General features: G+C 34.4%; 1 long non-coding RNA gene and 1 pseudogene across 2 annotated transcripts in view; one reads left to right on the plus strand and one right to left on the minus strand.

Moving 5' to 3' along the window:
• LOC309659741 overlaps positions 1–14,412 on the plus strand; it is a 59,170-nt gene extending 44,758 nt beyond the window's left edge. The window contains exon 2 of the long non-coding RNA XR_014262931.1: positions 9,237–14,412. This is a non-coding gene — a long non-coding RNA (uncharacterized lncRNA). The remainder of the gene's footprint in view (positions 1–9,236) is intronic.
• On the minus strand, positions 89–578 carry LOC309659720 (large ribosomal subunit protein eL22 pseudogene; annotated as a pseudogene). Its single transcript has one exon. The product of its transcript is annotated as a large ribosomal subunit protein eL22 pseudogene (transcript).
• Positions 14,413–15,279: the final 867 nt, after the last annotated feature.

Here is a 15,279-nt window from a genome sequence, read left to right on the forward strand (position 1 = left end):
CACATCTCCCAGATAGCATACCACATGGAGCTCCGAGAATACAATACTCTTCCTCTGACTTCCATGCCTTTTCCATTTGCAACCTCTCTTTTTTGTTTGTTTGTTTGTTTCCTAAATTTTATTTAAGAATTCATACAAAATACTCCAGATAACTGAGTTTCAATCCTCATCTTCCTCCTCTTCTTCATCTTGATTAATCTGGAAGTAACATAATTCGTAACTTTCTTTGCTGTTAGCAACTACGTGTAACCAATCACGGAGATTATTCTTCTTCAAATATTTTTTGGTGAGATATTTCAAATACCTTTTGGAAAAAGGCACCTCGGAAGTTACAGTGATCTTGCTTTTGCTTCTTTCGATTGTTACAACACCTCCTCCGAGATTTCCAGCTTTTCCATTCACTTTGATTCTTTCCTGAAGAAACTGCTCAAAATTGGCCGCATCCATGATTCCATCTTCTACAGGATGGGTACAGTCAAGAGTAAACTTCAGGACCTGCTTCTTGTTTTTGCCCCCCTTCACCACAAGCTTTTTCACTGGCGCCATCACCGCAGTGGAGGCAGAAAAGTGCAACCTCTCTTTTAAATACCCATAAAGTCCTACTCTTCTTTCAAGTCTCAGTCTAATTATCACTTCCTCTGAGCTGTGATTCTTGATTCCCCTAGCCTAGGACATCTTCTATAATTTTCCACTTTTGTGTTCCCTCTGAAACTGTACAGCTTCTAATATGTCACTTTCAAATTAACATGTCTAATCTGTTTGCACGACAGAACTGATGTAGATGTTGAGAGTAAGGTCTGCCTGAGATGGTGCATTTAAAAGGATCAATTCCAGGTGATTTAATGAAGGAATGATTGAGAGGTGTTGAAATAATTAGGAACCAACCAGGAAAGCACCTATAGGTTGGTGATGGTAGGAAGCCATTGCCACCTCTAGACCTGAAAGGCAAGAAGAACCGTGTTACTGGAACTTGGTCAGTGCTATGTCTGAGGAAGAAAAACAGGCAGAGAGGATCTGCAGCTGTAGGGAGGGGAATCCTGTTACTTCCTAAACTGTGCCCTGACAGGATGAAGGGGGTAAAATAAATACTCCAAATTCTCTCTTCTCTATCTTAATGCTGATACATCCATTGGCTGAATTCAACCAGAAGGAGGAGGGCAAGAGAGCCTAGTAATGTGGTGAGTAGAGATCAGCTTCTCGGCAAAGAAGCAGGGCAGGAAAGAGTGAAACAGAGAATAACCTGCAGAGTCCAGTTGTTCTTTTTTGTGTTCCCAGCTCCTGGTATAAATCCTTACATATAGCAGATAACAGAAGAATGAATGAATGACTCTCCACAAATCTCCTATATTCCTGGCTCTCTTCATTCATTTTTCTTAATGAATACAATAAATGTAATATAAATGTGGAACTAGATGTGATTTACTTTGTAAACCTTTTGCAATGTTTTCAAATAAATAAATACATTCACAAATTAGGAGAAAATTTTTTATCCAATTGTGTGTTCTCAAATTAGATTTGGAAATTATCAGCATCATACTCATCAGAAAACTTATTCAGCTTTGCCCTTTACCTGGATATCCAATTAATTCTTCCAGCACCCCAGTGAAGTTGGTATTCTCATCCCCTTTTTCAGATAAGGAACTGAGCGTTAAAGGTATTTGAGAATGATCAGACAATGCTTTCCTCTTCGATTCTCTAGCTGCACGAAAACAAAACAGAAAAATTACATGAATGCTTAAATATTAAGGGCATTTCTATAAGAAGTTAAACATAAAATCAGTGAATCAGAAGTACTTCTCTCACCATTAAGATATGTGGAGAGAAATTGAAATATTGCTACTTCTGTAGTTTTCAAGTGACCATGAAAATATGTCTTAAGAAAAAATAGTGACTAAAAGCATGAATATATTTTATTTTAATTGAAATCTGTTTTCAGGGACATATGCACAGATGCTTGCTTACTTTTAAGTGGTAAATGCATAAAAGCAGGAAAAAATGAAGGGAACAGAGATTGAGAATCATAATGATAAATGCGGATGAAAATAATGGAAAATATGAAAGCTGTGTAATATTTTTCCAATCTAGATGATTTTTGAAATTTCTTTGGAAGGGTATTTTGAACATTCTGAATGCAAACTATGACAATTACTATGCTATTGCCTTTCTTTATCAAAATATCCTTTCATAAGAAAATAGTGCCCAATTTTTATTTTAAAAAGGTATTTTCTTAGATATGTTATTCCTATATTATTCTTAATGCAAAATATGTAATATTAACACATAAACTTCTAATACATATTTAAATATATCTTGCAATTAAGTGCTACTTGGCATGTAGAAAGAGCTAACATTTTATTCACTAACTCTAATGCTTGTGATAACTCTGTAGCAATGAACACCATTAAGGTCTAAACTGTAGTCTCAAAAAACCCTGTCCTACTAAAAGGAACCAGGCTCCTTTAGAGAAATGACTAAGTTCAGGCCTATGGTAGGAAATATACAAAATAAGCCTGGGTCATCTTGCTGTTCCAAAAAGCAAGTGTATTATCAACGAATACTGGAGTCATCTCAAAAAGTTAGAGTAGCCAATTACTGGAGCATTGAAAAAGAATGATGATAATACATTGAAACAAGATAAATTTAACCCTACAAATCAATAAGGTGTTGACATTTATCCAATCAACAAATGTCTAGAATGAAAGAACATACAATTTCCAAACAGGAAATAAAAAGTGAGATACAAACATTACAATATGTTCAGTCTCCACAGTAATCAGAGAATATAAATTAAAAACATTAAGACACCATTTTCTTCTCCATTAGATTGGCAAATCTTTAAAAGTTTCAGTATATTAAATACTGACAAAAGAGCCGAAAACCAGGAGATGTTGGAAGCTAAAAGGGTAAATCTTTTCTTGACTGGGCAATTTGGCAGTGACAATTAATATTTTAAATGTATATACACTCGGGACCAACAATTCTGCTTTCCTGTATCTACCTTAAAGAAAGACTTGCACATACTTTTTTTTTTTTTTTTTTGTTTAACATCTTTATTGAAGTATAATTGCCTTACAATGGTGTGTTAGCTTCTGCTTTATAACAAAGTGAATCAGTTGTACATATACAATATGTTCCCATTTCTCTTCCCTCTTGCATCTCCCTCCCTCCCACCCTCCCCATCCCATCCCTCTAGGTGGTCACAAAGCACCGAGCTGATCTCCCTGTGCTATGCGGCTGCTTCCCACTAGTTATCTATTTTACATTTGGTAGTGTATATATGTCCATGACACTCTCTCACCCTGTCACATCTCACCCCACCCCCTCCCCATATCCTCAAGTCCATTCTCTAGTAGGTCTGTGTCTTTATTCCCGTCTTGCCACTAGGTTCTTCATGGCCTTTTTTTTTTTTTTTTTCCCTTAGATTCCGTATATATGTGTTAGCATACTGTATTTGTTTTTCTCTTTCTGACTTACTTCACTCTGTATGACAGACTCTAACTCCATCCACCTCATTACAAATACCTCCATTTCATTTCTTTTTATGGCTGAGTAATATTCCATTGTAAATATGTGCCACATCTTCTTTATCCATTCATCCGATGATGGACACTTAGGTTGCTTCCATGTCCTGGCTATTGTAAATAGAGCTGCAATGAACATTTTGGTACATGACTCTTTTTGACCTATGGTTTTCTCAGGGTATATGCCCAGTAGTGGGATTGCTGGGTCGTATGGTAGTTCTATTTGTAGTTTTTTAAGGAACCTCCATACTGTTCTCCATAGTGGCTGTATCAATTTACATTCCCACCAACAGTGCAAGAGTGTTCCCTTTCCTCCACACCCTCTCCAGCATTTATTGTTTCTAGATTTTTTGATGATGGCCATTCTGACCGGTGTGAGATGATATCTCATTGTAGTTTTGATTTGCATTTCTCTAATGATTAATGATGTTGAGCATTCTTTCATGTGTCTGTAGGCCATCTGTATATCTTCTTTGGAGAAATGTCTATTTAGGTCTTCGGCCCATTTTTGGATTGGGTTGTTCGTTTTTTTGTTATTGAGCTGCATGAGCTGCTTGTAAATCTTGGAGATTAATCCTTTGTCAGTTGCTTCATTTGCAAATATTTTCTCCCATTCTGATGGTTGTCTTTTGGTCTTGTTTATGGTTTCCTTTGCTGTGCAAAAGCTTTTAAGTTTCATTAGGTCCCATTTGTTTATTTGTGTTATTTCCATTTCTCTGGGAGCTGGGTCAAAAAGAATCTTGCTGTGATGTATGTCATAGAGTGTTCTGCCTATGTTTTCCTCTAAGAGTTTGATAGTGTCTGCCCTTACACTTAGGTCTTTAACCCATTTTGAGTTTATTTTTGTGCATGGTGTCAGGGAGTGTTCTAATTTCATACTTTTACATGTACCTGTCCAATTTTCCCAGCACCACTTATTGAAGAGGCTGTCTTTTCTCCACTGTATATGCTTGCCTCCTTTATCGAAGATAAGGTGACCATATGTGTGTGGGTTTATCTCTGGGCTTTCTATCCCGTTCCATTGATCTATATTTCTGTTTTTGTGCCAGTACCAAACTGTCTTGATTACTGAAGCTTTGTAATATAGTCTGAAGTCAGGGAGCCTGATTCCCCCAGCTCCATTTTTCGTTCTCAAGATTGCTTTGGCTATTCGGGGTCTTTTGTGTTTCCATACAAATTGTGAAATTTTTTGTTCTAGTTCTGTGAAAAATGCCAGTGGTAGTTTGATAGGGATTGCATTGAATCTGTAGATTGCTTTGGGTAGTAGAGTCATTTTCACAATGTTGATTCTTCCAATCCAGGAACATGGTATATCTCTCCATCTATTTGTATCATCTTTAATTTCTTTCATCAGTGTCTTATAATTTTCTGCATACAGGTCTTTTGTCTCCTTAGGTAGGTTTATTCCTAGATATTTTATTCTTTTTGTTGCAATGGTAAATGGGAGTGTTTTCTTAATTTCACTTTCAGATTTTTCGTCATTAGTGTATAGAAATGCAAGAGATTTCTGTGCATTAATTTTGTATCCTGCTACTTTACCAAATTCATTGATTAGCTCTAGGAGTTTTCTGGTAGCATCTTTAGGATTCTCTATGTATAGTATCATGTCATCTGCAAATAGTGACAGCTTTACTTCTTCTTTTCCGATTTGGATTCCTTTTATTTCTTTGTCTTCTCTGATTGCTGTGGCTAACACTTCCAAAACTATGTTGAATAATAGTGGTGAGAGTGGGCAACCTTGTCTTGTTCCTGATCTTAGTGGAAATGGTTTCAGTTTTTCACCATTGAGGACAATGTTGGCTGTGGGTTTGTCATATATGGCCTTTATTATGTTGAGGAAAGTTCCCTCTATGCCTACTTTCTGCCGGGCTTTTATCATAAATGGGTGTTGAATTTTGTCGAAAGCTTTCTCTGCATCTATTGAGATGATCATATGGTTTTTCTCCTTCAATTTGTTAATATGATGTATCACATTGATTGATTTGCGTATATTGAAGAATCCTTGCATTCCTGGGATAAACCCCACTTGATCATGGTGTATGATCCTTTTAATGTACTTGCACATACTTTTAAAGAGACATTTATAATGTTGCTGACTGGCTACTCTATTTTTAATTGTGAAGAAGTTACACAAATTATATCAACAGGGGAATTAAATATATATGAATCAGTTCAAAAGAATAACTTGCAGGGCTTCCCTGGTGGCACAGTGGTTAAGAATCCACCTGCCAATGCAGGGGACGGGACACGGGTTCAAGCCCTAGTCTGGGAAGATCCCACATGCCACGGAGCAACTAAGCCTGTACACCACAACTACTGAGCCTGTGCTCTAGAGCCCGCGAGCCGCAACTACTGAAGCCCGCACGCCTAGAGCCCGTGCTCCGCAACAAGAGAAGCCACCGCAATGAGACGCCCACGCACTGCAACGAAGAGTAGCCCCCACTCAACACAAGTAGAGAAAGCCCATGCGCAGCAACAAAGACCCAATGCAGCCAAAAGTAAATAAATAAATAAATAAATGTATTAAAAAAAAAAAAAAAAGAATAACTTGGAGATACCTTCAAGCTATGTTTTAAAGTTAAAAAAAGCCACAGTGAAAAACATACAGTATGATGTTATGTACATTTAAAAACCCACAAAATTATTTAATTCCATATGTGATATAATATATGTATATGTATATTATATATACATATATAACTGCACAGGAAATAGGTCTGCAAAGATATGCATCAAACTGATAGCACTGGTTACCTTGGGGGGAGGAGAATCATGTTAGAGGGAAATAGAATAGACTTTTGCTTTATCTGTATTTTTATACTATAAACACAATAAAATATTTAAGTATTCTTTATTTCATAATTTTTTGAATGTTAAGAAAATTATCTTCCAATGATTCTCTAGGGAGGGCATTTAAGGCCCCACTCTGTGGATGAGGAAAGAGGGCTCAGAAATAATGGCTGACATGCGCAAAGCTCAACAATAGTAGAGGTGAAAATTAATTCAGGCTGATCTTAGGGCTTCCAGGCAAAATCTTTTTTTAGATCACAAGTAAAATTGATATTGTATTTTGCACTGGTCAAAACTTCTTTAGAGAGATATTTAGGTTGGAGACAGATTTGGGAGCAGTAAGTATTTGCCTACTGAAACCATGGAAATATATTGAGGAGATTGTGGGTAAGAAGAAGGACAGGCCCAGAACAGAATCCTGAGAAATGGCAACCTTCAGTGGATGAACACAGTTAAGGAACCCTATAAGAAAGTCAAAGAAGCAATTGCTACATAATCAGAAGGAGAGGGTGAAGTCAAGAATTCAAGCACAAAGAGCACTTCTAGGAGGAGGAAGTGGTCAACAGTGGCAAAGGTTGCAAAGAGGTCAAGTACGAGGGCTTTGACGTGTCATTTGGATTTGGTAACAAGGTCATTCGGTGACTTGGTCAAGAGTCTTGGTGTATAGGAGAGGCAGAAACCAGAATGCAGAGGGATGAAGCATGAGGAAGATAGGAGGATTTAACAGTATGGAAGGTCCTCAAAAATTTAAACAGAATAATCACATGATCCAGCAATTTTACTGCTGGGTATATACTCAAAAGAATTGAAAGCAGAGACTCAGATATTTGTACGCTCATGTTCATAGCAGCATTATTCACAGCAGCCAAAAGGTGGAGCAACACCAGTATCCATTAAAGGATGAATGGATAAATAAAATATGGTATATACATATAATGGAATATAAACAAACTATGGTATATACATATAATGGAAGAAAATTCTGACACATGCTGTAACTTGAATGAACTTAAGTGAAATAAACAGCCACAAGGACAAGTGTTCCATGAGGTACCTGGACTAGTCAGTTCATAGAGACAGAAAGTAGAATAGTGGTTGCAAGGGAATGGGAGACAGAAGGAGGAACTGGGATTTATTGTTCAATGAGTGCAGAGTTCCAATTTGGGAGGATGAAAAAAGATCTGGAGATGGATGGTGGTGATGGCTGTACAACAGTGTGCAAATGCTTAATTCCTCTGGACTATATGCTTCAAAAATGACAATAATGGTCAATTGATTTTATATGTATTCTAACACACACGCAAACACATACACACACACAGAGGCTAGGAGGAACTGAAGGAAGTCAATGGTGACAACTTTCTCAAAAAGGAAAGTAATAGGGCAGTTTAGTCAGAGGAGATTTTTTTAAGATGAAGGAACCTTGAGCATATTCACCAGCCTGGAAAGGATTATTAGAGAAACAGAGATACACAACCACCACCCGGTAAAAGGGACACAAATACTGAGCTAGCCCATTAAAATCATCCACAGATACTGAACACTATGCTTCCAGGAGTGAACCTGGGTCTTTGGGGAACAGATGGGCTTAATGTTTTATGATAATACTCATATACAGTAATATTTAACGTTTCTTTAAAAACACATAGAATCTAAGCAGTGTTAATCACATCAATAATAACTTTTTCTTCAAAAGTTTTTCTACAGGTATCTCACTAGAGAATTCAAATCAGATTTTATATTGGTGACTCTATGGAGGGGTTTTTGTTTGTTTGGTTTGATTTTATGGTTTTTGTGGGGGAGTGGAGGCAGCTTTCTTAGTATTGTTTATTCATTTATTTTTACTTACTGCAAATTCACATTAAGTATGACTTTAGCTGAAATGGAAAATGTTTCCATTTTTTAATCATCCCCTAATTACTTTTTATTGCCTCTTTGAAAATATGGTTAAGTAAAAAGCAGAGTGTGATACCCTGAGAGCATGGTAGTTTCTAAAGTCCAGAAAGTAATTCTTGCAATCTGTGGAGGTTTACATAATTACTTAATTATTCTTGCAATCCACTCCCTTCCTCTTCCCCAACGACCAAGGGAAGTTGGGAGAGACCGCCACATACAAATTGCAGCTACCCATTTGCTTCTATTATCAAGTAACCTGGGAGAAGTACATACATGAGTATTTCTTTTTATTTGAAGCTGGCAATAGTATTTGTGTTGCTCAACTGTTTTCATGTCCTTTTTCAAACATTGTCCCTACTGTCCTATAGGTATTTTTAATTAATGCCCCATCTTGTTAGAAACTTAACCAGTTAAATATTCAACATTGCAGAATCTGCACCTGTTTTTTATTCTTGTGGCTGAAGTTGAGAGAGACCATAGCTCATGAATAAGCAACAGTTTCAGTTTTGCAATGCTTTATCTATATGTAACAGGCAACTATTCATGGGAAAGGAAGTTTAAGACTTGTAGGTAAAAAACCACTACTCAGATTCCAGGAAAATGCCCGTTTATTGAAGTTTTTTTTTTCTTTTTCTTTTTACAAAATATCTGTAGTCAGATTAGGATTTAGGTCATACTCTAAAGACTTTACATTAATTAGCCTTATAAAAACAAGTTTATTCCTCATGTATCAGCTTGATAATTTTCTTCCACACAGAGCAGTATTTTCTGTTCCTCTATGATTATCATTTAGCCACACAGTAAATGTTTCCTCATGTAAATGAGCATTACTTAAGTATAGATTTCAATAACTTTTCTAACATTTGCTTACACATATAAATATGTGTATACATTAATTATGTATGTATACACATAAATTATAGCCTGTTACCATGATTTCAAGTGTAAGGTTTGTGAATAATTTTCCATTCTCCATAGAATTTATAAAGCATAATGACTCTGGTGTTTCACAACTTCCTCTTTTGGTAGACTATCCTTTTGCAGAGGGGAAAAAAATGTGTCTAGAGAAGAGAGCGGAGCAGAGAACAGAGCTCTTTGAGGTGTCGATAGTTCAACTCAACTATTTAAGCAGCTCAACAAGCAACTGTAAATAAGACATAGAGGTAAGAAGAAAGTGTTACTTGTTATTTTTCATTTTATTTGGATTGCTACTTACAGAATAACAATTTAAATTGCTGGCCAGATTACAAAGTAGGTTAGATAAAACCGATACCTCTCTCAAGTAAGTAGTCAATATTTCAAATGAAAAAGTTTGGTAAATTTACGTTTCAACTTCATAAAACATTTTAAAAGCCGGAAATTTTAAAAGTTCTTATCGATCGCTGAATTATTTTAACTGCAAAGTAAAACATTCTCTTTTTTTCATAATTTTGTACACAGTTTAGTGCTAAAAGAACTTTTATATTAATAATAAATTTTGAGAACTTTTTTCTTCCCCAGCTCTAGCAAATTTCTAACGTTTGTAAATTCTCCTACATATATTAGCTTGTTAATTTTGCATATTATTAGTTGAACATTTTACAGGGAAAAGATATTCTTGCATTTGTTTACCCACTGTGAAAATATATTGTATTAATTAAAATGTGACATTTCAGTGTTATTTTTCATATCATCACATTACAGTGATACGTAAATACTTTAGGAGCAGTTTGTAGTGTAAATGATATGATTTAAAAATCTAAATAAGTAAATCTAACTTTAGAAATTCATGTTTGTCTTAATAAGATTAATTTACAGTTTAATGCATAGCAATGGAGCAAGAACTAAAACAAGGTAAGACCATTTGCATTCATAACTGGAGGTCAAACTAAACTGAAACTGATCTCATTAAGAAATTCTAAAGTAAAATCTAAATCCAGCAGAATTTTTTTTCTTGTTGTCCCAATCTAAAGTAATGATTACACATATTAACATTAATTAATTGTATTAATACAATTGTATTCACTATATAGCAATTGTATTTAATACAATTTAATACAACTGTATTCATTATATAGCAATTTTTAAATCCTCCTTTTAAAAACAATTGGTTTCTATGTACTTTGGCAAAACATTACAATTTATTTTAATACATCTTTAAAAAGAAAATCGCAGTTATATGCACATACATATAAATAATATATATATAGTCGAATAATAATTTGAATGCTTACTTAACTTGGTTTCCTTTTTTAATTAGAATACTCACATGGCTTCCAAAAAAGAAAGTCTACATTGTTCCATCAATTAATGGATTTAATTTTTACTGTTTTGGTAAACAGTACTGTCATACTGGTTCTACTACATTACCTGGAAAAAAGCTTTTTTTTAAATTTAAACTATTTTCATGCAATGTGTTGTAACAAGAGTTGCTGTCTTTTGATTATAGGGAGAAGAAAAACAGACTGTTAAAAACAGACTGTTAGTGTTATAAATTCAGGAAGTATAAAGTTTCACATCCTTAACTAGATCAACATTTTAGAATTAAGTTGAGAAATCCATTAAAATTGTGCATCTTCATCTTTATGTATCATACACTAGTTAAACACTACTTCCATGAGAACTTCGTTATGTTATTTGCAACAATACCATTTTTAATGCCCCTCTCTTTTAAAAAATGATGGAAGTATTTTTAAATGTCCAGAATTCTAAGTATGAGATATTTTGACATCATGAACTATTAAGTGCCGTGGGTGTGCTATACATAGTGTGGTATTACGCTGAATAACTGATAACCAAGAGAAAACATAACCCAAGGATATTACAATCTAAATTGATGACCGCTGCAATTCAGAACCACAAATGAAGGCTAAAGAAGTAGAGAAAATGCTATCTTGCTAGCAAGACAGATGTGTTGATGTTGTTGTTGAGAATTACTAAAGTCTCTGAATGAACAGTCTAGTCCTAGACTATGCAAAATAAGCTTAGAATTTTTTCTGCCTTTGAGAAAATTATATGTACAGAAAAAAATTAGTGCCTATATGGCTGTGTTTGCATAAATCATATAGATTGTTGAAGGGGATATTCTTGGCATTATTAGGAAAACAGCTGGATGCATTGCATAGGCTTTTTATTTCACATACTGTCATTACAACATTTAGACCCTGCCCACACATCCAAAAATTTTAAGTGATGTTAGATATAATATTGTAAATAATTCATTTCTGGAAAACACAAATTTTGACTTTTGAACTATAGACATATTTTACTATGTTTCGTTAGGATTTCATTCATGTGACACACCATCTAAGACATAAATTTTCATTGAATCTAATAAAAGTTAAACCTGGATGACCGCTGTATGGCACTGTGAAATTTTATACCTGTCTTAATAAGACACGGTTGACTGTGTGACCTGTGGGTGATCTTGCTGGAGATCTGTCAGACTATCAAGATCCAGGGTTGATCCAGCTAATCTCACAGTTCCCTGGCTGTCTCCTCTTTCACAGTATGAACTTCCCAAAACTGCCCACCTGTAGAAGAGAATGCTGCTAACAGAGGTCTCTATCCCACCCAAATATATCATCTTTCAAATAATAATTTTACTTTGAAACAACATTATTTGTTTTTGACATAAATAACTGGATTTCCAAAAGAACTTTTGAGACACTGCAACATTTCTTTGTTGTTTGTTTTGTTTTCCCTCCTTTTGGCTATTTCCCCATTTGCAAAAAAAAAGCAAAGACAAGAAAGTTTGTTGTCTGAAAGAAAGATTATGGCTTAAGCGCAGACTAAGAAGGACGCAATGTTTTAAATTCAGAAACAAAAATACTCTAAATCTAGGTAACGTGGGTCTTTCAGCATTTTAAAAGCAAATTTGTGTCCACCTACATCTGTTGATCTTCTATTTATTTTTAATGTATATGACTTCCAAATAAGTGCCACATGTAGCATATTCATATTTATTTTATTAATAAAAATATGTACTAAATAAGTCGGAAAGTTCTTGTTTTCCCAAAAATATGCACTGTGGAACTATGTGTTGTCTGTGAGATAGAATATGAATCTCATTTCCATATAAGAAATAATTTCCGTAAATATAAAGAATAAGGGCAAGTCCTTTTATATTTCTGAGTATTCCCATTTAAAACAATATGTTAAGTGCAGTCTAATTTACACATCTGCACTGTAGAAAATAAATACACTGCTAATGTATTGTAAATCAACTATACTCCAATAAAAATGTTTAAAAACTGCTAGTTTTTAAAATATTTAAAATGCAAATTATTTGTTTTTTGAGCATTATTGTTATATTTCCAATACTTACCTGACATCATTGATATTTTTTATTATTTTACATGAACTAAAATCACACAGTTAGATTTGATGTTTTCCAAATTGCTTTTGGCTTTATGTTTTCGTTATTCCATGCGTGTACAAGAAATAAGTTTTAATTTTTCAGTATTACTGAGGAAAATGCTAAATTTGGATTTTAAAATCCAAATTTAAAGAAAATTTATTATTCTATTTTACAGATATTTCATCATAAGCCTTTAGTCTTTTATGTATGTAGTCATTATCACATTCTCAAAATTCTTCTTATTGATATAAATGGTAATATGATCTGCAGAAACATCACCAGTTCTGATTCTGAAAATAAACTTAGTAGAATTTTTCTTTAAGTATAACTTAGTTCAATTTATTTTTCCTTTTCATAAGAAAAAAATATAAGGAGATGCATTTATTCTTTTCCTGTGTTGGTGAACAGATCTGAATTAGAGGAGAGGCAAAAACATTCTCTGTGCAATTAGGCTGCTTTCTGCGTAAAATAAAATCAGATAGCTGATGGCAATGGACTTTTTAAAATGCTCACTAGAAATGCTTGTTATACTTCCTTTACTTAAAAGCTTTTTTTATTTAGAAATAATTTCAAGCTCAAAAAAGTTGTAAAAATAAAAACGGTATAATGAACTCCCATATACTCTTACCCAGGTTTGCTTAATCTTAATATTTTACCCCATTTGCTTTATAATTTGCTCTCATTCTTTCTTTCTATCTTTCTACCTCCATTTTTTTTTCTGAACCACTTGAGGGCACATTACAAACAACATGACCCTTTACTTCAGTGTGTAATTACTAAAAATAAAAGTCTCATATTTAACAGTTACATATAATTATCTACTTCATAAATTTACATGGATACAATACTTTAATCTCATATTTGTCCATATTATGATTTTGCTATTTATCTAACAATACACTTTATAATATTTCCCCTTCCAGTAAAGGACTCAGTCTAGCGTCATGAATCACATTTAGTTGTAAAGTCTCTTTAGCCTTCCTTAATCTGGAATATTTCCACAATATTTCTTTGTCTTTTACAGAATTGAAAATTTTAAAGAATACAGTTTATCCACCTACTCTTTTTTCTGTGCTTTTTAACATCGAGTTCCTCATTTTGTATTTGACATGTTTTCATGGTTAGATTGTGGTTATGCATTTTCTGCTAGAATACTGCACATATAGGTGATGTTGTTCCTCTCATGCTATCGCAACTAGAGGCACATGATGCTCATCTGTCCCACACTGGGAGTGTTAATTTTGGCCACCTAGTCAAGGTATTGCTTAATTTCTCCATTTTATTAGGAAGGCTCCTAGTGAAAAAATTTCCAGTTGGGCTTCGCATTAACTGATGTTCTCATCTGATGCAATCTGTAATATAATGGTTACCAAATGATGATTTTCCAACTCCAGCACTCCCTGCACATTTTCGTCAGTCTTGCACATTCTACCGTAAGCAAAAGAACTCTCTTCTCTCCCATTTATTTAATTATTAATTTATGTGTCTATCTGTTACTGGTGTGAACTCATGAATTTCTGTCTTTTCAATGGTTATAATTCATTACTGCTTTAATTATTTTGGTGCTCAAATGGTCCTTATTTAGCCAATGGAGCCCTCTCTTTCTGACTTCTGATGCCTTTGTGGCACACTCCCATCATGTTAGTGAGTACTTTCTTACTTTCTAGAAAAAGAAGATGTCGTAGGCTGGTCTGGTACCCATCCTGTCTCACCCCTGGAATCATTCATTTCTCATCTCCTTTGGTGGGGAATGGTGTTAGAGGCTCAGATCTGGATGTTTAGCATATTCTCTGCCACTGAATATTTTTGCTTCTTGACTCTTTCAGGAGAAATATGTTAACGCACATACATATGTAGAGACATAAACACAAAAAAAATGGTTATGCATAAAAACTTATGTATACACACACCTCTCTTTTGGACATCATGAGTTCATCTGATAGCTCCAATTCCAATCTATCCCTGTAGAGTTCTTTCTTGCCCTTCCCTATTCCATATTTGTGTGCTCCTCCTTCCACAGTGTGAGCCCTGGATCCTAACATCAACATGCTTACTCGTGCACTCAACCCTATGATACATCTCTAAAATAATTTCTAAATTGCTTTACCAAAACCACTACTACAATAAACAAACCTACTGAAAAAGAGGGCAGAGTTTGTGTGCACTTCTCCCCCCCGCACACCCATACCCCACCAAATACTGTATTTGTAAATTACTGGATGAATAAATTTTCCTTCCTTCCTTCCTCTTTCCCTCCATCCCTCACTCTCTCGTCTTTTTCCTTTTCAGTCAGGGTTATCATAATATTCATTTAAAATACAATTAGATTCATTTGTTTCAGTTTGTTTCCAGTTTTAAGTTTTCTTCCTTTGCATTCTTTTTGCTTTTATTTTATTTTTTGAATTGATTTACTCTTTTTTTTTTTTTTTTTTTAAGCCATGGTGATGAATTGCTACTTGCCTGGGGCCATTGCTATTAAACAAGCTTGATACAACCTAATTCAAATGTTATGATACAATTCAGAAATACCTATTCGAGTTGCTGGTTGAACTTTTATCTTTGTATTTCCATTCTGTGCAGTCTACATTTAGCCTAAAGTCAGTGATTCTCTTGCATATTGCAAAAAGTGACCATTTCAGATGAGAAAGTAGATATCTGTAGTACTGGCCAACCTTATGAGTTTATCATTCCAGAGATTTTTTAAAGTTAATTGTGTGTATATCATCACATTTA

This window comes from Balaenoptera physalus, assembly GCF_965194825.1.
Source record: "Balaenoptera physalus genome assembly, chromosome: 4".
NCBI lineage: Eukaryota > Metazoa > Chordata > Mammalia > Artiodactyla > Balaenopteridae > Balaenoptera > Balaenoptera physalus.